We start from the raw sequence: 23,526 nt of genomic DNA on the forward strand, positions 1-23,526 counted from the left end.
TTACTGGTGATGGTGATTGGCATTTGCCGTGTGCTGGGTCATACCTTGCTCTCTAAAACTGCATTTAAGAATCCTAGATCAGCAGTATTTTCATTTCCTCTGTGGAAACTACAGAGAATCAATTAAAAAAAAACAAAACAAAACAGGGAAAAAGTATAATTCTGCTTAAAAATGTAACCCTTACTAAATCTCATCTGGTTAATTTTTTTTTTAATCCAAAAAGTAGGAAGAAAAACCCAACATATAAATTTGATGTTTGTTTTGAAAAATTACTTCATCCATGTACTGTCCAGCTCATAAAAACAAACCTTCTTCCAGCAAAACGGGACACTATGACCTTGTTTACTGCAGTGTTTTGAAACTGCTGTCTCGTAACTCCTGACATCACTGGACATGTATTAGCACCTTTACTGCTGTTGGCTGCACATGCTGCTACCCTGACTGTCTTGAACCACCTCTGGTTGAACAAATACTCCACACAACACTAGGGATACTGGCATTAGCATTAAGCCCACAGAACTCACATGATACCTTTTGTATTATGTCACATCTCTCTGATCACTTTTACAAGAAAACAAAAGCATCCAACCTCTGATACTTTTTCAAGTCCCAGCATCCAGACCTGGTACAGACCATTCTTTCTTCTGACCCTCTCCTTGCCCAAGAGAGGGGCTTCTTTCCTCACCGATCGCCATATTGGCAAGAATTTCTGCCACAGAGCTTTACTAACAGAAGATCCTGACCTACTTTCTCCCAATAAAAAAATTCCCACAAACTTTCCTAGAGGATAATTTATTTTAGTGTATTTTAGAGTTTCAAAGAGCACTGTTGCTGCATTTTCAATTTTGATAAAGTCAGATTTATCCATTTCTTTTTCTTTTATGGAACACGATTTTGGTATTGTATCTGACTGTTACATTTTTAAAGAAATAATTTTCTCCTGTAAGTCTGACATTTCCCTTCTGTGTTCTTCAATTCTTACTCTGGATCTAGCAGAATTAAAAAAAAAAAAAAGAGGATAGTTGCAACACAATTTAATTGTGTAAGTCACAGTAAAATTTGAGCGAACATCTCCCATAACCCATCTCTTTAAATAAAACTAAATTCTGGTCCTACAGTGGTAGTGCAATTTTACAGAGAAGTATTTAAAAACCCAAGTTTAAACTATCTGAAATCAACTGCTAACATTCCTGTTCCTTTCCTGAAACAATTTGCAAAACATCAAGTCCTCAAACTATAGTCACCAAGAAATAAAAAACACCAAATACATACTTGAGCAATTATGGCCCTTGTTTGTCAGAGAAGAATAAAAAGAAAAGCGTCCAGGGTTAATAAAATTAATTAACTCTAGCTAAAGAACTACTAAAAAGACCCTCCAAATATCATGCCGTTACTATGACAACTTCAAAATTGCTTTGAGAAAATGTGAGGGATTTTTAGATTCATGATAAACCAAGTGTCATCCAGCCTGCTAGAAATTACTTTCATTTATATCAGGCAGCAGAAAGGTTAAATGGCCATTTACAACTCTGAAATATCAAATCGTTACCTTTTGAGAGATGCTGCACTCTCCATTCAGATCATGAAAAGAATAAGTAAATGAACAGCTCTCTCAGTAATCGGAACCATTTTGATTTCAGTCCTGCAACTACACCACTGCTACGTTCTATCTACTTGGTACTTTATTTTTATAATGAAAGCAAACTCTGATGCAATCTGAAAGGGAAGGGACAAAAGGAAAAACAAAAACAAAAAACCACCCTAACAGTCTCTAGTTTCCAAACACAAATAGGCAAACACACACTCTGATTTTCTAGGCATCAATAATGAAACAGAAAAAGAAAACAGCATTTTTCCCTTAAAATTCCTGCTCTTAGGTATTTGGACTGATTTACATTTTACATAATCTTGATGGCTCAATCAGGAAGTGAAATTTTTAAGTGCGTGTGTTATGGACGGGAGGAATCACGTGACCCATAGAGCAAAGAAAATTATGCAGTAGACTAGCATGCTAAGAAAAATAAACTTAACAGGAGTTTAAAAATACTGTCTTTGGGATTCACTGAGCCATGAATATATTACGGCTTTTAAGAAATAAAAATTCATTTGGAAGCCTTGAAAATAAGCCCTCAGGATGTTTTAAAAAATATTACGAGATCAAAGCAATGCACTATGAAAAACAAAAGTTTAATTAATAAAGAAACTCTTTCTATGAAGATCATAACCATTCAAGGTTTATTTTAAAGATGATTTTCATCTTTATGTTCATTTTTCATGTTATTTGAAGATCAGGCAAGACATAATTGTAATGAAACGAAACATAGTTGCAGCTATGTATAGATATTTGTGCTTTATTTAATATATAGTGCTGTGTGCTCCTGGAGCACAAAGAAAAAACTGTTTAGGTTTATCCAGACTTCACACAGGTTTTATAGACTTCAAGTGGTTACTGTATTTTATTACAGCAAACACATTCTCAAGAGGAAAACATCAACACCATAGAAATTTTCATCTGAGGTTATTTCACTCTGGAAACCAAAAAGTGGGAGATAAACATTAAAACACCTTAAAAAGTGTAATGGATTGACGGATACATGACTTCATCATATAAAAACTACTTGACCATAGTCTCTGTGCTGGTTGTCTAAAACAGAGTATGTTAACATAAACATATTTGAAATTCAAAAGGTTTGGCCTGTGACTGTTTTGTTTCTCAACGCAATTTCTGTTATTAATTTGTTAATAAATAATAATTTATTAATACCAATAAAAACAATTAACATGGTTGACAGCAGGTATTTGTACCTCGTAACTATTACTTTTATCACCTAATGCTTCACATTTTTCAAAATGCTTTTCATATCTTTATTTCAGCTTTTTAAAAAACTTCATACCCCAGGCAAGTGGCAGGGCAAGGTCGGTGACAAACATCAGTTCTGAGTGTTTCCTGATTACTAGGCTCATCTTTTTAAATTCTTAAACACAAGAGGTAGCTGGAGAAGAAATTATTAGGGAAGACGGAAGACTCTCAGAAGGGAAGCTTGAAATAGACTAGGAACGGTCCGGAATGGTAAGAAGCAGAAACGCCCCAAGGTGGAGTATTACGTGATACTGTGATATTCTTCCTAAACTTGGTATCATACTGGCTGACTGGATTAATAAGGGAAGATGAACTAGTTACCAAGATGTGTTCCCCAAAAAAGTCATAGCACAACCTAGCTCTGCCACTTGCCGAGACCATAACTTATTGAGACTAAATCTCAGATTTATTCTATAAATCAGGAAATTAGAGAAGCTAAGAGACTTTCCTATGTTATACAGATAGTTGACTGACAGCTGAAACTGGACCCAAGCTCTCTGACTTTCCCAGGCTAGGATTCTTTTTTCACCACGTGCCGCCTTACAGCTATAACCTGAGGTTCAAGTAAGCCTCCAATGAGCCGAGCCCTGGTAGCTTATCTTAGTCGAGGGAAACTGAAATGGGGTCGAGACTTCGGGAGGCTCACTCTGGGCTACTTAGTCCCTAGCTCGTGGGCCCCCATCCCTTATTACCGCTGCCGTCTCTGTCCCCCACCAACCTGTGCGGAGCATCATACTTCCCGAGCCGGAAAGAGACATGGCAAGTTCTGAGCTGAGAAGTGAAGCTACTGATCCTGTCCACAGGTATATCGCAGCCTCCTCATTTTTCTCAGTGGGAAAATCAAGGCACTAAAATAAGAAAAAGCACTTGTTTTGGTTCACATCACAATTTTACTGGGATTTTGGACAAACATGAGAACAAGATAATATTCTTGAAAAAATAAAATTAGCTCCCACTTTATAACCTTCATCAGAATGAATTTTGTGGAGATTAAAGAGTTAAATGTAAAAGGGGAGAAAAAGAAACAATTAGAAGAATATATTTCTGAATTTGAGATAGGAAAAAAAGTCTTAGCTTTACAAAAGCAATGGAGAAAAAGCAACAAAAGGCAAGGTAATCAGCCTCAATCTGACAACATTAAAATATTAAAATCTGTAGCTTCAAAACCAGCAGACAAAACTGCAAGGTAAACAAAAAATAAAATACTTGCAAGAGGCTAATATATTTTATATTATTATAAAGGTAAAAGGTAAAAGATACTAACAAACAATTCAGCCCAAAATATAAAATGTCAATTACCACGAAAAAGTATGGAATTTCACTAGCAAACACCAAGATTTTTTTCATCAATCAGATTCACAAAAATGCACAACAAAAAGAGCAAAGCAGGTGAGGTGAGGTGAGACGATCATTTCAGGAAATCAGCAATATCTTTTTACAAACCCTCAAACTGTTCTGACTGATTAACATGTCTATAAATATCTCCTGAAGAAACAATCACAGATACACAGGAAGATAACTATACAAGGACACACATACAGTAACTTACAATAACATAAAACGGGAAACAACATAAACATCAAAAATTGGAGGAAAGCATGTGACTAAATAAATCAGCAAATTCATATGTTTAAATCATGGTTTTTGGAGAATACTTAACGACATTGGAAATCACAAAATATAATGTTAGGTAAACGCTGGATATAAAATTGTATATAAATATGATATCAGTGGAGAGAGGGACAGACAAAACGGTGGGGGGCGCGGGGGTGTAGAGAAGCTAATCTCAAAGAGAGACTGGAAAAGGATACATTTAAAAAGCTTGAGAAGGGGTGGGCAGAGAACTTAGATTTTCATTACTTCTTTGCAAAACTGAGATATCTGACATTTCGTATGAGAAACATTATTTTTATAATTAGAAAAATGTTATATAACCTTATGAACACCCTGTAAATCTCTCTCAGTCATATAAAATAATTAAACTATTTACAAAGACCTAACAAGAGAATGCTTACACTTTACGTGCAAAAAAGAAGTACAAGACAATATGATCTTAAATAGATAAATATTCACATTAAAAAGACCAGAAGAATATGCATCAAGATGTTAACAGTGGCTGCTTTTTGACAGTGCTATTGTGTGTAACATTTTTTCTATACAAGTTTTCTATGATTGTCATACATTGTTTTCATGAGGAAAAATAGATAGATATTAATATCACAACTATAGGACTGATACATCAAGAAGATGCTACTATTAACAGTTAAATTTCAAAATACAGAAGGTCAATAGCCACAAAAATCTGCCCTGTCACTAAGGTGTCTTTTTTAAAAAATTTAGGAACCACTGGTATGTCTTCAGAAAATAGCAGGAATTGGTGGGTGTCCAGGAGGTGGGAACGAATAATATTTCTTAGTTGCCAAACTGTTTTCTCCACATAGCAGCAGCTCTGTGAGGGCCACACTGAAGCATGAGAATCTTGACAGTAGAACGTTCGTTATTAGCAAAATGGCAGAGAAGACTGATGGGCGAGGGGTGGTAAATGGCCAAAAGAGGAAGGCAAGAGTTCGTGAAAACAACAGAAGCATCAAGGAAGAAGATTCAAGGAATCATTAGATACAAAATAATTAAAAGAAGGGTCTCAAAGAATTATTTGTATACCTATGTTCATAGCAGCATTATTCACAATAGCCAGAAGGTGGAAGCAACCCAAACATACAATGAATGGATAAACAAAAATGCGGTCTATACGAGCAACAGAATGTTACTCAGCCTTAAAAAGGAAGGAAATTCTGATACGTGGTACAACATGGTTGAACCTTGAGGATATCATGCTAAGTGAAATAAGCCAGTCCCAAAAAGACAAATACTGTCTGAGTCGACTTATATGAGGTTCCTGGAGTAGTCTAATTCACAGAGACAGAAAGAACTATGCTTGCCAGGGGCTGAGGAGAAGGGAGAATGGTGAGTTGGTGTTTCATGGGAATGTACTTTCAGTTTTGCAAGACGAGAGGGTTCTGGAGATGGAGGATGGTGATGGCTGTTCAATAATGTGAATGTACTTAATGCCATTACACTTAAAAATGGTTAAGATCGTAAATTTTACATTGTATGTATTCTACCACAATTTAATAATATGTGTGTGTGTGTGTGTGTGTGTGTGTGTACACATACCATTAAAGGAAAAAAGAAAGAGAGAAAAGAATAAAGAAAGAAAGAAGTCATTAGAGTTAGTAGTTCTGAAGAAGGCTTTTGACTTGGCAGGAAACACAGTTTAAAGGATGTCAAGGGTGCAGGCGTCAAAATAAAATAGACCTTATTTCTGATACATCTTTAAATACAATTACAGAAGTCAGCTCAGAAACAGAGACGATCAGAAGTGAAAATCAGAAGGGACATTATGTTTAACTTGAAAAGAACATACCAGACCTCTCTGTGGTTCTCTGAGACCCTCTCACTATAGCCAGCTTGAAAAATTCCCCAGGACTAGGAAAGAACCTGCAAGCCCAAGAAACAAGATGACATTTTCCCACCAGCTAACAGGAAAAAACATAACTATGAGGGAAACCCTGAGTGTCTTAAAAACGTACTCTATCCTTACTGCGCCCTGTTATCAGAGGATTGAAGAATTCTGGAACTGGACAAAGGCTCTCGGGCAGAGCTGCTCCAGAGACACCGACATCCGGAGAGCTTGCCCAGGCTCACTCGGCGATGCTGGATTTAAAGACAAACCCCTGGAGCACAGTTATGTTTTGTTTGTCATGTTGTATTTTTTAACAGGCATGCTTTGTATTTTAAAGGCAGCTTATTAAAGGTAAGAAGTATAGAATATTTGGAATACTCTTTTTACAAGTCATTTGATTAATTCCATTCAGCAAATATTTATTGAGCACGCAGTACATACCGTACACTATAATACCAGGCACTGGGCTAAGCGCTGAACGGTGAACAGGATGCCGTTATCCTTCCGTCGCCAAGCTAGCAATTACGATTTAAAAGAGGCATAGGATGCTACTGGTACACGTAAGAGGGGGCTCCCATCTGGTCTAGATAGGTTGAGAATGGAAACCTGTATGAAGTGACATTTTTAATAACAGTAGTAATCATTATTATCATTGTTGCAAACTTGACTGACTACTATTATGGGTCAGATAGAGTTTTTGGGTTTTTTTTTTTTAACATCTTTATTGGAGTATAATTGCTTTACAATGGTGTGTTAGTTTCTGCTGTATAACAAAGTGAATCAGCTGTACATATACATATGTTCCCGTATCTCCTCCCTCTTGTGTCTCCCTCCCTCCCACCCTCCCTATCCCACCCTCTAGGTGGTCACAAAGCACCGAGCTGATCTCCCCGTGCTACGCGGCTGCTTCCCACTAGTTATCTATTTTACGTTTGGTAGTGTATATACGTCCATGCCACTCTCTCACTTCAGACAGACTTTTAAAAGCACTCTCCATGCACAAATTAATTTTCACTATAAAGTGGAAATTAAATCTTATAAAGTGGAATTTTAAAGATGAGAAAATTGAGGCACAGAGAGGTCACCCAGTTCTTACCTAGGGGGGTCAGACCAGACTGTATCCTTTTCAGAATCTGCCCTGAGGGGAACCCAAACTAAGATAAGACAGGGGTGAAACTCAAGGATCAGAACATTCAGCAAAGAGCTGAGCTCTCTGAATACGGGGGTGGTAAATGGAGTAGGAATACGACAGGTAGGAGCGGATGGGGCTGGGAGGCGGGGCTGGGAGGCATGACCAGGTGAGTGGGGGAGGGTGGGAGGAACATGAAGCCAACGATCAGGAACCTCGGAGGGCAGCGGTGAGTGATGTCCAGTCGGGATTTTCATTAGGTTCTGCTGTGTGGAGGGGGAAGTAAATCTCTTCTGCGTCCCCCTGTGAATCCTAGTGTTTGATGATTTGTTTACGAGGACACATACTCTACAGGGCCCCGATCAAGTTGGGTACAGGATATCACGGAATCGGGTGACAGTTAAGAAGAGAAGTGACACGATGAGGCTGCTTTTCAGAAGCATCACTCTGAATGCAGTCGGGAGAATGGATTGGGGAAGAACATCAATAAGCAGGGAGCGGGATGCTAAAATGCAATAATTTAGGTCAAAGGTGATGGTAACCAAGACGGACACACTGGAGACAGAGTAGATGGATTTGAGAATGGCTGAGATGTGGAATTTTGACCAGATTTTGTTTCTTTGTGGATTTGGAAGATGAGGAAAGAAAAGGCGCAGTAAATCCCAGGTTTCAAGCTTGGGTAACTGGGATCAGTTTGGAATCTGTTGGCTATGAGGCGCTAGCAAGGTATCAAGTGGGAATGTCCAGTTGGCATCTGAATACAAAGCCTGGCGCTCAGAGGTGGATAGAAAGAACCTGCAGAGGGCAAGCAGGAGAAAAAGGCAGAGGGGCAGGGCAAGCCAGAGAGGAGAGGACATCAAACAGGCCACGGAAGATACAATGCTAAATATATCTGGCGAATGTGGCAACAGGAGGATAGGTAGACAACTATCAGCTTTGGCCAGAGCAATATCAACTTGGTCACAGGTGCAGAAGCCACTGGAGGAGCCCGAGGAGGCGGCAAGGGTGAGGAAATGAAGGAAGCAAATTCACACAATTCCTCCAAGAAATTTGGCCCTGGCAGGGGAAGTGAATGGAGAAGTAAGCGCAAGGGAAGGCAATATGAAGGCCGGTGGTTTTGTTTTCAATTGGTAAGCCTTGAGTAGGTCTACTCCCTCATGAGAGAAAGTCAGTGGTGGCTGGCAGGTAAAGGTCAGAGAGAGAAAGTCTCTGAGGAGGTGAGAGGGGATAAGGTCCAGAGCGTGGGCACGGGGAAGGGCTCCTCTTCCAGTGGAGCAGGAGGCAGGGAAAGCAAGGCGGGTGCAGAGGAAGTGTCGACTGGGGCCAGAACCTGAGTGAGCTCACCTTCTGGTGTCTGTTTTCTCTATGCCCGGGAGGCTGGGACAGCTACAGAGACCGAGGAGTGAGAACGAGCTCCAGGGAGAGGGCTGCCGAGAGATGACAGGGGCCTGGGGCAGCAGGGAGCAGCCACGCTCAGCAGAAAGTGACCTCCGGACATCAAATCATGACAGCCACATGCCGCCGCTCTGCGCCTCTGCGGCATTTACCAAACAACACTGGGAACATAAACAAAAACCCGACGACACCGAGTGGACCTCGTGAGAAGCCCACCTTTCAGTACAGTAGGGTCAGGTAAGTCAGCTGTAATAACATCAGTCTTCCTCAGGCCTTAACCACGTACGGTAAAACGAAGACAGATGCTTCCAAGGCATATGACGGCCTTCCTGTGACAATGTGTGGAAAGCTCACGCTTCAGTCTATAGTCAAACTCGGTTTGGATGTGTAACCAAAACGTCATATTTCAACACCATTAACAGCGCATTAGCAACCTTCGTGTTTGGTCTGAGCTGGATTTTGCTTTCGGGCATCTCCAACCCTGCTAAATGGGCACACGGATTACAGGGAGGGTCGGACACACCCCTCCTTCCAGAGTCGTGCGTGCGGGGAAGCACGGGTGGGAAAACAGTCCTGTCACAGTCGCTTCTCCAAGACTCGGCTCTAGTTCTTGCTCTGGCCAGGAAATTGCTAGAGAAAGCAAAAACAGGGGCCAGGAACTGAGCACAGCGGTACAAGTCCAAACACAGGCTAGGGGAGGTGGTATTTCAAGTGAGCAACTGTTGTGTTTTACTTGAGCTCAGAGCCAAGTAGGAGGAGAGGAAGATGCGGACTCAAAGAATATCTTTCCCTGTAAAGTCTCTTTGTAGCAACAAAAGGAATTCTAGTAATTAGTATGAAGCACCTCTTGTATTTCCAGGGCATACACCTCCCAAGAAGCTCAAAAGAAAAACCTTTAATTCAGCATCCTTTGCGGGGGAGAACTGAAATTAACAGTAAAACCTGACCAGTTCAATCGACTGGGGAGTGTGCTACAAATAGTGAGATATCTGGACCCTAGGAAAGTAATGTACTTTTGCTTTTTAGTTTCTTCTTTTTAAAAAGATTTCCTTTTCTTGTGCACCTTTATTATAAAAGTAATATAATACTACTACCGGCCAACAGTCCCCATGGTGCTCACTATGACTCAGGCACAGCTCTGAGCCTCCTGCCTTCCTTGAACTTGAGGAAGGCGCTCTGATCCTGCCGGTTTTAGGGAGAAGCACAGAGGGGCTGACTCCTTCGCCGATGGGGACCCGCAGAGCTGGTGTTCCAACCCAGGCCCTCCAGCGTCAGAGTCCTGCGCTCAGCCACTTCCCTGCGCTGCCATACCATGAAAACACGAATTCTAATACTCGAAAATTCAGGGTGTCAAAAAGAGATAAGCGACATTTATCCTACCCCGCTAATGGAATAATGCGGTGTGTTTCCTACTCTATTCATCCTTCGGTTTTCAAATCAAGGACTCTCTGAAAAGAAGATGGTTTTTAACCATATTCAAGTAAAAACGCTAGATAAAACTGTTTACGAAAACCTTTCCAAGCAGAGATTCTACTCGTAGATAAGACTTATTTAAAGTCAGCAGATCTATTTTTTGTGTACAATATGCACAAACCAGCAAAACAATTTTTTCGTCACAAGTTTCTTTACGTTAATGAAAAATTTTCTTAAGAGTAGTTATTTTTTTGTCTGACCCACACTTAATTATAATGAGTTCCAAAATCAGTCATTTTGAATCCACGCATATCCAAGTTTTCAAATAAGAAAACTAAAGTTCAGATATTTTGTTCTCTTTGAAGCTGCCTGCAGGCTCAGGTTGGGTCGCACAGATTTGATGGTATACTTACTTCTGCGCAGATAAGAACCTGACCTTCAGTGTGGGAATGCTGGAACTTCTAGAGGCCTCAGCTGGGTTAGCCTTATAAAGCAAACAAAAAATGGCCCCCGAAATGGCCCCTGCGAAGTTTCTGTTAGTGGCCTTTGACGCAAATGTTCCATGATATGTAAGTTCAAGACTGCCAGTCACTTGAGGCTTATTAAGGTTGACCAGTGCGAACTGTTGCTTCATAGACTTAAGTGCATGCCACATGTGGTCTGCACAAACATTCTTTAGGGTTCCTTTGAAATAGACTCACACATATATGGATAACCAATTATCAATACAGGTGCCAAAGCAATTCAATGAGGAAAGGGAAGTCTTGTCAACAAATCATGCTGGAACAACTGAAGAAACATATGCAAAAGAATGAGCCTTAACCTCTACCTTACCCAATACACAAAAATTAATCTGAGATGGATCATAGACCAGAGTATAAAAGCTAAAACTATAAGACTTCTAAAGGAAAACACAGAAGGATATCTTTACAATCTTGAAGAGGCAGATTACTTAGGAAACAAAAAGTACTGATAATATATGAGGAAATTTGATTAATTTACTTCAAAATTAAAACCTTCTGCTCATCAAAAGACATTTTTAAGAAAATGATACAGACTGGGAGAATATATCTGCATTACAAGTTTCTGACAAAGTAATTTTATTCAGAGTATACATAGGAAGAAAAACTCCTTCCTATCAATAATAATAAGGACTTCCCTGGGGGTCCAGTGGTTAAGATTCTGAGCTCCCACTGCAGGGGGCACGAGTTCGATTCCCTGGTTGGGGAAATAAGATCCCGCATGCCATGCAGGCATCATCACCATCATCATCCAGTTTTTAGAAACTTATTTGTTTATTGGCTGCGCTGGGTCTTCGTTGCTGCGCGTGGGCTACTCTTCATTGCAGTGCACGGGCTTCTCACTGCGGTGGCTTCTCTTGCTGTGGAGCAAGGGCTCTAGGCGCGCGGGCTTCAGTAGTTGTGGCACGTGGGCTCTAGAGCACAGGCTCAGTAGTTGTGGCGCACGGGCTTAGCTGCTCCGTGGCATGTGGGAGCTTCCAGGACCAGGACTCGAACCCGTGTCCCCTGCATTGGCAGGCGGATTCTTAACCACTGTGCCACCAGGGAAGTCCCCATCATCCAATTTTAAAATGGCCACAGGAAAAATAAAAATGGGTAAAAGATTGAAAGACGGTATACAAGTAGCTGATAAGAACGTGTTAGTCATCAAGGAAATGCACATGAAAAATCACAAAGAGATACCACTTGCCATCCAGGAGAATGGCTAAAATTAGAAAAACCGACAATAAACAATTGTGAAGAAGGAACTGGAGCATCTGGAACACTCATCCACTGCTGGTTGGAGTATAAAATGGTATAATTATTTGGAAAATTGTTTGGAAGTTTCTTATAAAGGTAAACACAGATCTACTGTCTGGTCCATCAACTAAGCCTAAATCCAAAAAGGAATGAGACTGAGAGAGAGAGGGCTTGTTCATAGTGGCTTAATGTTCATAACAGCCAAAAAGGTGAAAACGATCCAAATGTCCATCACCAGGAGAATGGATCAAAGAATTGGGTCCATTCATACAACAGAACACTACCCAGCAATAAAGGAAGGAAGAATGAACTAGGGTACACACAACAACATGAAACTGTTGTGTGAAGGAAGCCAGACACGAAATAGTGCATGCTCTGTGATCCCATTTAGATGAAGTTCAAGAACAGGAAAAAACAGTGATATAAATCAGAAAGTGTTTGCCAGTGGGGGTGGAGGCTGATTGGATGGGGCATGAGAAAACCTAGGTGAAGAAATGTTCTACGTGTTAACCAGCATTGGGTTACGTGAGTGTACTTAACGCCACCAGCATTGCACCGTGGTCGTCTCAGTTCTTTGGGACCATCCATACAAGGTATTTCCTCCAGAGGAAAAGATAAAACTTGCTGATTTTTCTCTCATCCAACAGTAGCAGTCAACTGATATGACAGGTCCCAGAACCAGTGTGACGGTGCTCTAAATTCTCAGTCATAGTGTGCTTTTAGGCCCCTCATTTTTCAGTAGGCTACTGACAAGCCGCACTCAACACATTCCAAGTGGATACGGACAGAAGGGCCCGTGGAACAAGCTGATGATGTCTGTTCTGGCCAATACCAGAAATAAATTACAAGCATGTTCTGGGAGCTTGCATCCTCGGAGCTCAGGACATTTCAGCACTCTCCACATCTGTTTCTAGGGCGTGGCCTCACAGGGCCTGCTCTTTGATCTAGAACAGTCCAGAGGCTCTAAACTGGTAAACAACTTACAGAATACAGAGGTCAGATACCAGAGGATCTTTACTATCCTCAATTACGTCTAAGCCATTGCACAAAGGAAAATTAATACGCAACGGTACTACTTTGCAAATTCTCAAGAAAGATTTGGGGCTTCCAGTATTGTACTAGAGATCAGGATAGAGCGAGAAGATTCTGTGTTAGGTTCAATCACATGGGAGCAACCGGCCCTAACCGTGGGGACCTCTGGGGAAGATCTCCAGGGATTCGTCACAGGGCAACAGCTGCTTTTTCTGAGTAAAATGAGGGAATGGTAAGACTGGAAACATCAGTTCAGAGTTTCTTCTGAGATACAAATGGATACCCCTTGTGTGAGAGAAGTTAAAGGACTAATTAGTTAATATCTGATTTTTCCCATCTTCATGGTATCTACTAGGCATTTTCAGGAACTATGGGACAAATACGAGAAAGGGATGATGAACAAGAATTTGGAGCTTTTTTTCACAAAGGAAATGGAAAGGGAGAATATGAGATGCTTCTTACAAGAACAGGGAGAAGTATGAGGGTCTATCTGCTAAGGAATAAAAGTTATAGAAATGAAGGAACAGGAGATTCTTTCCAAAATTCCTATGTCTAAGGGCAGACAAGAAATTAAAAAGTAAGCATGTGCACATTTATACTTGTATTAAAGATTAGGAACAACTACCACTACTTCTATATATATATATATATATATATTTTTTTTTTTTTTTAATGCCTAAGTTGCATGTTTCACAAGATGCATCTTTTCTTCTAGCAATAAAGCTAGAAGAGTGTCTTGGGGTGTTCTGTGAGGAATGACTATAGCCTCCAGAGCTGGAAAGCATGTCTTTGTATAATAACGTCAGCTCACTGTTTCTTCCCAGCCAAGTTACTTTTTTTAAATTTTTATTGGAGTACAGCTGATTTGCAATGCTGCGTTAGTTTCTGCTGTACAGCAAAGTGAATCAGTTACACATATAATATATCCACTCTTTTTTAGATTCTTCTCCCATGTAGGTCATTACAGAGTATTGAATAGAGTTCCCTGTGCTATACAGTAGGTCCTTATTAGTTATCTATTTTACATATAGTAGTGTATGTATGTCAATTCCAATCTCCCAATTTATCCCTCCCAGCCAAGTTATTTTGAGGGTTAGTTTTTCCAAACCCCAATACCCACTGCAGTCATCACGCCCTCATTTAAACGTTTTCCTGGCTAAATGCATTTCTGACTTAATTCTTCCGATGTGCTTCTGACAAACCAACAAATGAAAGGACTTCTCATTTGTTATGGACTGAATGTTTGTTTTCCCCCCAAATTCACATGCTGAAATCTTAATGTGATGCCTTTAGGAGGTGGGGCTCTGGTGAGGTGATTAAGTCACGAAGGTGAAGCCTTCATGAATGGGATCAGCGCTCTTATAAAAGAGACCCCAGAGAGCTCTCCTGCCCCTTCTGCTATGTGAGGACACAACGAGAAGACAGCTTTCTATAAACCAGCCTCCCGAACTGTGAGGAATAAATTTCCGTTGTTTATAAGCCACCCAGTCTATGGTACTTTGTTACAGAAGCCCGAACTAAGTTACCATTTCAAAATGGTGGTCAGGGCACATGAGAGATCCCATTACAGTTATAAAAGAAAGTATACATACCCACCACAGTTAAAAGGCTATCATGGGCCTGAGAGATTTCAACCAACATCTGGAAGCCATAAAATGATGACGTCCTGACGGATGAGGCTGAGCAGAGGCAGCTCACAGCCCCAGAGGTTCTCTGAGACGGCTGCTGCTGCTAAGGCAATAACCCAGTGAAACCTCAAAGCGGCTCTAGACTCAGAAAAAGCAAGGACCGTATGGGCCAGAGATGACAAAAAGGGTAGAAAGGAGAAGATTAACTGAAAAGTCTACGTATCAACAACTGTTACTTCCGTGCCTAATTCCTAGCTTTATGAGAAACAACAAACCTCATAGCCCCCCACCCAGACAAAAACTAAAAATTAAAAAAGGGAAATGAGTCTCAAAAGAAATTAAACACAATGTCTAGTGAGAACTAAACAGCTAGTGTGGCTCTGAAAACCCCAAAGTCAAGCCCTCTTCACTCTGATACTGAGTCACTCCCCACACGAGGGCTGGCTCTGTGCCACCAGAGGGACGCAAGATGCACCCAACATAACGAGCCCTGGCAGCCTTAAGGCCACCTCATCTCTATATGAGTGAAGAGTTAAGCATAAATATACAATTAAAGAAAGCCTGCCATGTGAAAGTGGAATACCAAGATACATAACAAAAAGGCCCTGGAAGAAACAGAAAATTCAAAAGAGTGAAGATATTTCGTCAAGAACCCTCAAAACAACTTTTATGAGTGTCCCTAAAAAAATGTGAGAAGCGATAATTACATCCACATAAGAATAACAACAACCAAAAAATGCACAAGAAATAGCAATCCAAGAAAAAGGCCTACAGAATTAAAAATGTGGCCCCAAACAAGAAGTATCAGTGAGCGCTGCATGCATGTGCCTGGGTACCCTGACCTCACAGCTGTGACTCTGACGATATAATCCTGTGTCACAGACCATACCTTACCTAAGATGCCCTATATTTACAGCACACAGTCAGAAGTCTAAAATGGCACATGCAGAACATGTTCCTGGGAAGAAGACAGTGACACAAAGCCCCCTTGTTCAAAAAAATCTGAGTCTGTTTTTAACTCCTCTGCTCGTTTGCAAGATGACCTGTAAGCTTCTCTCCATACTTGTCTGTCCTTTCCTACAGGAAGGGAGAAACCAAAGGTGGTGTTTTTAGAGGGACCTAATAAAGACTCCTGGAAAGTATTAATAAGAACTAGCTTAACGTGAAGACCTCAAGATACTAAAACATATTAATGTAGTACATGTGAAATCTTCCCTGGAGATCTTCACATAGAAGATAAACATCCCTCCCATCTGGGTGATCTGCATACTGTCCTTCCTGGAACTACAGAGAGGAACTGAATCACTGGTTCAAAACCCCACTAGTCCCAAAGCTTTCTTTTTATAACCAAAAAATTCTGTAATGCCCTATTTATATTTGCTATTCTGAAATGAAATTCATTGGTAAACATTACCTGGTAGACACATATTTTTAAAACATCAATATAATACCTTAAATGTAACGTAGAGCCTAAAAGCAAAACAATTTATAATAAAAACATGACATATTTCAATATGTACATAACTTTCAGGTCCCATTAACTATGTAATGAGGTAGATGCTTATCACTTACTTATAAAGAACACCTGGATTAATAGAAGTCAAATCAGAAGCTTTCCATGTTAAAAGTACAGGAAAACAAAAGAGGAGAGGTACAGGTGAATGAAAATGAGTATATCCTGTGTGTATTTAAAGCATGCCAAGGTTATCTTGTGCTTTTATGTAAAATGAATTTAGGTCTAAGATCGGATAATTATAAACTAATTTTCACTGCATGAATATCTGACAGGATAGTTGAAACTCAGGTGGGATACAGGGCAGTTCTTTCTGTCTTTTCCACTGTGGGACATTTAAAATCTCTGATTCAAGGCCCTTCACTGCAGAACCAAACAACGTACCAAATTTATACTATGTCCTCTAGGGGGCAGCACTGTTGCCATGAGAACCCCTGGCTGATGACCTATGGGAGTTTTCCTTCCAGCCTTCATATTCTACCACAGAGAATCGAACTTTAAAGAACAAAATCAGTAACATACCTAAGAAAAATATTAATTTAATAAGGAAAATGACTATGAAGAAATTCGTTTAGGTTTATGCCATTAACTATAGCCATATTCAACACTATTTCCTCTTTTTGAATTCAAGATAACTAGTTACTTCATATAGAATATGGAATGAAAAGCTGTTATCTCTGTGACATTTATTTAGATAGCACAAAGTGATTCTGGCTTTACAATTTTTAACTTTCAAATCTAGTTAATTAATGATGAACAGGGAGTTTTCCATAGAACTCTACTACTCTCATTTCCTCAAAACAAGAATTAATGCATTCTTTCATATGTGGTCATTACAGGAAGGGGGGGGAGGGAGCCATTTACTGTAAATGCCTTTCTGATGCAATTCTACCACCTCTCTCAAAGAGAAAATTCATCTAAGAAGGCTTAGTCACTTCTTCAAGAAAAATGCCACTGCACTGAATATCCACAGTCGGAACCCCCTGCGTGAGGAGAGAACTGGAGCTGGTCCCACCAGGAGTAAACATGGGGGAGTGGCAGGGGGAGAGGTCTCACGGCTCCTTCCTCAGAACAGATTAAGCAGTATGCCTCAAAATTTGGCCTTTAACATAGGGAAAAGTCTGACACGCTTGTAACATCATTGTTTCATAAATCATATGCAAACACGATTTTCCCCGCCCAACTTTTAAAGCATACTCCCTAAAAAAACATGAGACTTAAGTTATGAACTAGTAACCTACGTGTAATTAGCATCTTAGCAACTAGAGTTATTTTATGTTAATTTAAATATTAATTAAATATTATTTAAAAATTTCATGCACAGAAAGAGAAATGGAATCCTATGCTTAAAAGATCTGAAAATGAAACTACATTTTGAAGAGGGTGGATTTCACATCAAAGGGAATGATGACATACAGGGTAATCCTAAACACCAACTCAGAGGGAAAAACTTAAGACAAACAGTTCTGAGCTCTTCTCAGAGGACTAATTTTTCTAAAATCTCAAATCCACCCAAAGGAAAACAAGGAACGATTTCTCCCATCTACCCTTACCTGGATGCCCATTAATTCTTCTAATAGCCAGATGCACCCCTTGCTTCTGTGGAGGAGTCAGTGCCAAGCCCAAAGCCCAGAAGTCTCCCAAGACTCAAGGCTGTTTCCTGCTGGAGTCCGAAATCCCCGATTAGTGAAACTGCACATCGTAATATACACGTTCTGAGCAAGCTATTGGCTAAGTGAAGGCAACGAGTGTGGAAGTCTGATTTGCCACCTTTGGGGCATGCCTCTCATATCCCATCTCAGAAAGACGAAAGACACACCACGTCTGAGTGAGTCAAAACTAGACAGGGTTCGTTTTTTTCTGTAGCATTCTCCCTAACCCTACGGAAACCACCGGGAGAACAAACCACAGTGAGATAGGACTCCCTCATCAGGCAAAGTCAATGAAGAAAGAATTATGTCGACGCTGCAATTTAAAAATAAATCTCATGCCACTGCCAAAGTTTTCTGTGTTATGCAGCTGCCTAAGAGTTACACGTAAGTATAGGCACGGTCCACATATTTTTAAGCCAAGAATTCTAAGCCATGGTTTTGGGGCTCAGAATTACCAAGAAGCGGTAAAAATTCTCAAAAGAAATTTAGTCTTTATGCTACACTGATGATCAACGAAGAATGGAGCAGTGGTGGAACTGATCTTAGAATTAGGGGTTTTCAACACGCAGCTCTTGGACCACGTGCATCAGAATGACCTAAAGTTGACTCAGAACTCTGGGGTGGAGCCCAGGGATCTGCATGTTAGGAAGCATTCCAGGTTATTTTTAAATCCTTTAAAGTTGGAAGATGATTTTTTTCCTGTCAGTGGAACTGAACAGTTGATTACAGCTGCTGCCATCTTCCCTTTCATTCAGTTATTTTGTCTTTGACTCCTGCTGAAATCAGGAGCGATAAGGGCGCTAAAGCCACCTCAGTCCTGAGGCTTTCACTCCAGGGGAGAGGAGAGCCTGCCTGGGTTCACCTGGCCTCTCCTCCCCACCACCTCTCTACCTGAGAGACAAAAGCTCAAGCTGTGGGAGCTGAAGAACACAGTACTTGATGTTGAAGGTGAACGTTACATGAAAAGATGTTACCAGAATAAAACACGCTGCTGAAAACAAGAGGAGGAAAATGAGGAGAGAGGACACTAACGTTTACTGACTGCTCACGATTTTCCAGGCACCACATCAAGAACGTTACAGACAGTTTTCCTTGCCACAGAAGTCTCACCGAAACAAAAACAAAAAACCCTGCTTCGCAAGGGGACCCACCGGCAACGCATTCTCTACGTCGGACTTCACGTTGGCCCTGTATGCCCACCTCCACCCCCATTACCCTCTGAACATAAAAGGATTTTTAAAAAGGAAACTGAGCAACATTGTCAGAAATGCACTTAAAATGATATCGTCTGTCCATATGTCTTGTTCTCGGTTCCTCCTTTATCCACCACAAGACTGTGTGAACTTGCAGAAAACTCACAGTCCTTTTCCATCAAGCTGTGCTCCACTTTAAGCAGTCAGTTCACTTCAGTCCAAAGTGCTGGGCGGCAGGGTGGCGGTGGCGGTGGGGAAGCACCATCATTACAACGTGCATAGAGAAATGTGATTTGAACATCACCAGCGAGTATAACAATTATGTTTCACTAGATAAAAAGGGTTTACCTGTTCCTCCAACGTGCATAAAGTTTCTAAGGAAACTTTCTGGATGAGGGGAGCCCAACTTAGAAAACAGTGTGTGCTTACGAACAAGCTTTTCCAAGTGCCCCCCGCTGCGTCTCAGGGTGACTACACACTCTGGCATCCTAACACAGACAGGGCTAGAGGGAAGCCGACTTGCTATCTTTAATTTTACCGTGAGCTGGTCTAGTGTATTTGGCGTTCCAACTATTTTGCCAAATAGGTAAAATCTGCATCTGTCAGAGCACCGGTTCTCAAACTGTACGTTAGTTAGCACTGGAAGCCCTCCCCCAAATGAAATCTTAGGTGAAAGCCCAATAGAGGCACCAGATGAAAGCAGAGCATCCTCGGTTGATGTGGTGGGCTAGAGGATGCAAAGCCCTGCTGATCTGGGCCTGCTGACTCATCTCACCCCTCAGCGTGGCTACCGTGGCAACAATGCCAAACCCCAAGGGCTCTGTTTTATCTTTTCTCAGACCTCGATGATTTTTAAAAATGTATACTTCATTATTTTATTCTATGGATGCCTTTATGTCTCAAAGTTGGGCATATATCAAAATTGTTAAAAGCCATAAGTCCAAATGCTGCTTATTTACTACATTAAGCTTAGGAATTCTGGTGCGTATCTGGCTTCTGTGGACCCAAACAGAGAGATTATAATCTCTCCCGGTATCTCTTTGTCAACAATACTCTTAGCATACCTGCAAGTTCAAGGTCATTTTATAAACACAAAATTGTGTCAAGATAATGCATCTTCAATGAATGAGAACATATTCATGATGTACAAGACCCCTTGCCATGATTTCACTTTCACCAGTGGCTTTTAGCTTGCTACCTACAGTACAGTAAGTTTCAGACTATATACTAAAACTCAAGCAAAAGAAAAATATTACCCTGAGATTAATAATGAATTTGAAGAGTTGTTTGGTAACCATTATTTTGAAAGGTATAATACCAGGTCGGCAGAGAGAACAAAGATTGAAATGCCTTCATGAAGACCCAAAACTTTAAAAATTCTACTAATAGGAAAGTGTACTAGCCTTTTCTTTTTAAACATTTTCTGACTGCTGTTTCCAAGTCTTCAAAAAGATAATGTGTTTCATCAGCCAAAGCCATCACATTTCAAGTGTACATGTGAGAAAGAGGCCAGAGTGAAGGGGCTGTCCTGAGTCACCTGGGACCACCAACTTGAGCTGGGGAAAGGCCCCAATGTTCTTCATTCAACTGTCCCTCAGAATAAACGTAGTGTTTGAAAGTGGTAAATTTTTATGTACAAGAGAGTGTCATAAACACTTACATACACAGGAGTGATAAAAGTGATTTGTCATTTCAAAATCCATGCTTAAACATATTCCTATTTTCAGAATACTCTAAATTTTCCTACGATTTCCATTTTAAGTTGTTATTGAAAATAATTATGGAAGTTACTCTACTCCTACTACTCTAGTAGTACTTAGGTGATTTTAAGATAGGCAGCCTTTTTCCATGAACAGAAGCATGGCTAAGAGAAATAAAGACATTAAGTAATACCTGGTTACATACCCAAAATGTACTTAACGTCGGTGGGTTAGAACTGGTGCCACTTTTCCCTTAGGATTGATGCTGCTAATGAAAGTTAGTACCCAGAGGTCATTCCACAGAAATTTATTTCACTCATAATGTATCTGTAATACAATACTATATAAATATAAATATACATATATATATATATACACACACACACACATCTGAAATAAGATGTATACTGCAACTGTGCTGCAATACTAACAATTATATGAGGAATAAAATAAACTAAGAAGGATGTTTATTTCTCTATGCAAGTGTGTAAGAAGGTATAATCAGAAGAGGATGAACCAGACTAAGACACTTAAGAGATCTGAAAGTGAATGACACTGACAATTATGCTTTATTCTACCTCCAAATATACTACGCTCTTTCCTCTTGATAATGATTATATCCCTACTCCTGACTTATCAGCTATGACTAGCACCACTGGGGGCTCTCCAAAATCAAACAGAGGGAAGAAAGAAAAAAATCTTAAGAGATTTACTTGAAATATGATAAAGATGTATGGATTTAATAACAAAGGCTACGACCTAAAGGGGGATGGGCAGGAAAAGAAGAGAATGTAATATTCAGACTTTCACCAAGTTCGATGGAAAAGGTGCTGGATTAGACACAGCACCTGAGCCAGGACAGCTTGGCTGCTGTGTGGAGCAGGGGCGTGGGAGGCTGACCAAAGGCAACGTGCAGTTGGTCACGTGTAAGGCCTTGTGTGGTAACCTTGGTCCGAATCTGGTTGTCAATCTTTCAAAGAAGTATCAACAGTTGTTTGGTCTGGCTGGTGGCTCAGTTGGTGAGAACAGAGAATCAGGGCTCAGCAGGGGCAGTGGCGTATGTTCAGCTTCATGGTCACAGGGCACGAGCAGCTCTAAACAGTAAGTAACCAGCCATCGGTGCTGGCCGAAGACGGAACACACTGGAGACTACGGACAGCTCAGGACGCCAACAGCTCTCAGGAGCTCTCTGTTCTACCAATAAAGTTACTTTTCTGCGTGATGTTCTTAATGCCTTATTTAACTGGGGAGGAGTGGGGCAGAGAAGTTAGGTATCACAATCTGAAAAATCTGTTACTCTTGTCATACCTAACCTTAAACACCTTCCTGAAAATGATTATTGGATCCTATCTTATAGTGATATGAGCTCTATGTATTTTTAGTATTACAAATGTGCTGAAAGTGAATCGGAAATACAGTAATACTTAAAGTCCTTTTAAATGACAATACAAACTTTGCCCTTGCTAAATAGGTTGGTGGCATTTAAACATATGGGGGGTGGGGGTGGGGGCTTGTTTAAAGCTGGTGAATCCCAGCTCCACTCTCAGGGGAAGTTAGGAAAGAGAATGAAAAGGAAGGGAGTATTGGTTATAATCAAAGGTATACCCACTTTGGTTCTAGACAAGAGTCAAACAGGTTTAATGCAGTGTTCTTCAAACTGTAGGGTAATTCATTAGTGGGTTGTGAAATAATTTCAATGCATTGCAAGCAGCACTTTTACAAAAATGAAACAAGAGAATAAAACAGAAAACAAGAGCTCACTCAACGTAGTGTAACTATTGTTTCATAAAGTTAACTGCTTCATTTACGTGTGTTGTGTGTACTTCTTCATGATGTAAAACACAATCCTTTTCGTGAGTTCCAGGAAAGAAAATGGTTTATTAGAAAGAAGATAAAGCACCATGGTTGAGATGAGGTGGGAGGATCATGCTTGGATGTAATTTAATCAGTGCGGTGCCTACACGGCCTTATGCTGAAAACTAACCAAGTTAGTTTACAAAATGCATTTACGTTACCAATCAATAATTCTAAAGATACCAGGCAAGTCATTACTCACTCATTCACCCAGTTAAGTGTCTACTCTCCCTACGTAAGGGTTATGCAGAGAGGATGAAATTTTAAAAATTAAATAGGGTCACATATTGTAACAACAGCTAACACATACTCAGCGCTTACTGTGTGCCTGATAGCGTTCTAAGCACTTTGCGTATCATTAACCCATCTGATCCTCTTAATAACCCCAGAAAGGTAAATACTAACATTATCCCTGTTTGTTTTTTTTTTACAAATGAAAAATCTGAGAAATTAAGTCAGTTGCCTAAGAGGCGAAGCCAGTATCTGAGCCCAAGAAGTCTGGAGCCAGACTCCTCACTCTTAATGTACAGAATCCCTAACAGTTAAGAGCACAATCATCCATAATTGAGAGTCCGACTGTGGCACTGGGCAAACGGGAGCCCAGGGGCAAACTTATGCCGCTAACACTACTGCCCAGGCTTTGCTGTCTGTCCTCATTTCTCCTGCTATTAAAGTACAAGCCACAGTCTAGGCCAGAGGCAGGCAGCTCACCTCTTTTACACTTCAATATCCTGGATCCATTCTGAACATGATTCCCAGCAAATCAGTTCAAACTCCATCCTTTCTTCCTTCCCTAGAAAACATGTAAGAATGCGAATGAGTAGGTCCCTACGTTTCTGTAATGAATCTAACTCTCATTTATTTAAAAGTTAAAAAGAATTCATTCTCAGGTGCTGGCACTTAAACTTTTCTATTAGCCAAACATTTCCGACAC

General features: G+C 40.5%; 1 long non-coding RNA gene across 4 annotated transcripts in view; it reads right to left on the bottom strand.

Moving 5' to 3' along the window:
* The window catches only part of LOC114901663, a 145,928-nt gene that overhangs the window by 49,280 nt on the left and 73,122 nt on the right, over positions 1 to 23,526 (bottom strand). For 2 of the 4 annotated variants that reach the window (XR_003795246.1, XR_003795245.1), the window contains exons 4-5: positions 23,304 to 23,385; positions 3,579 to 3,708 (exon numbers count right to left, since the gene is read on the bottom strand). This is a non-coding gene — a long non-coding RNA (uncharacterized LOC114901663). Of the gene's footprint in view, positions 1 to 2,293; positions 2,529 to 3,578; positions 3,709 to 21,200; positions 23,386 to 23,526 lie in introns of those variants that run through there. The other 2 variants (XR_003795247.1, XR_003795244.1) reach the window with 2 other exon arrangements.

Source organism: Monodon monoceros, unplaced genomic scaffold, assembly GCF_005190385.1.
Source record: "Monodon monoceros isolate NGI ecotype Baffin Bay Population unplaced genomic scaffold, NGI_Narwhal_1 Super_Scaffold_2, whole genome shotgun sequence".
NCBI classification, from domain to species: Eukaryota; Metazoa; Chordata; class Mammalia; order Artiodactyla; family Monodontidae; genus Monodon; species Monodon monoceros.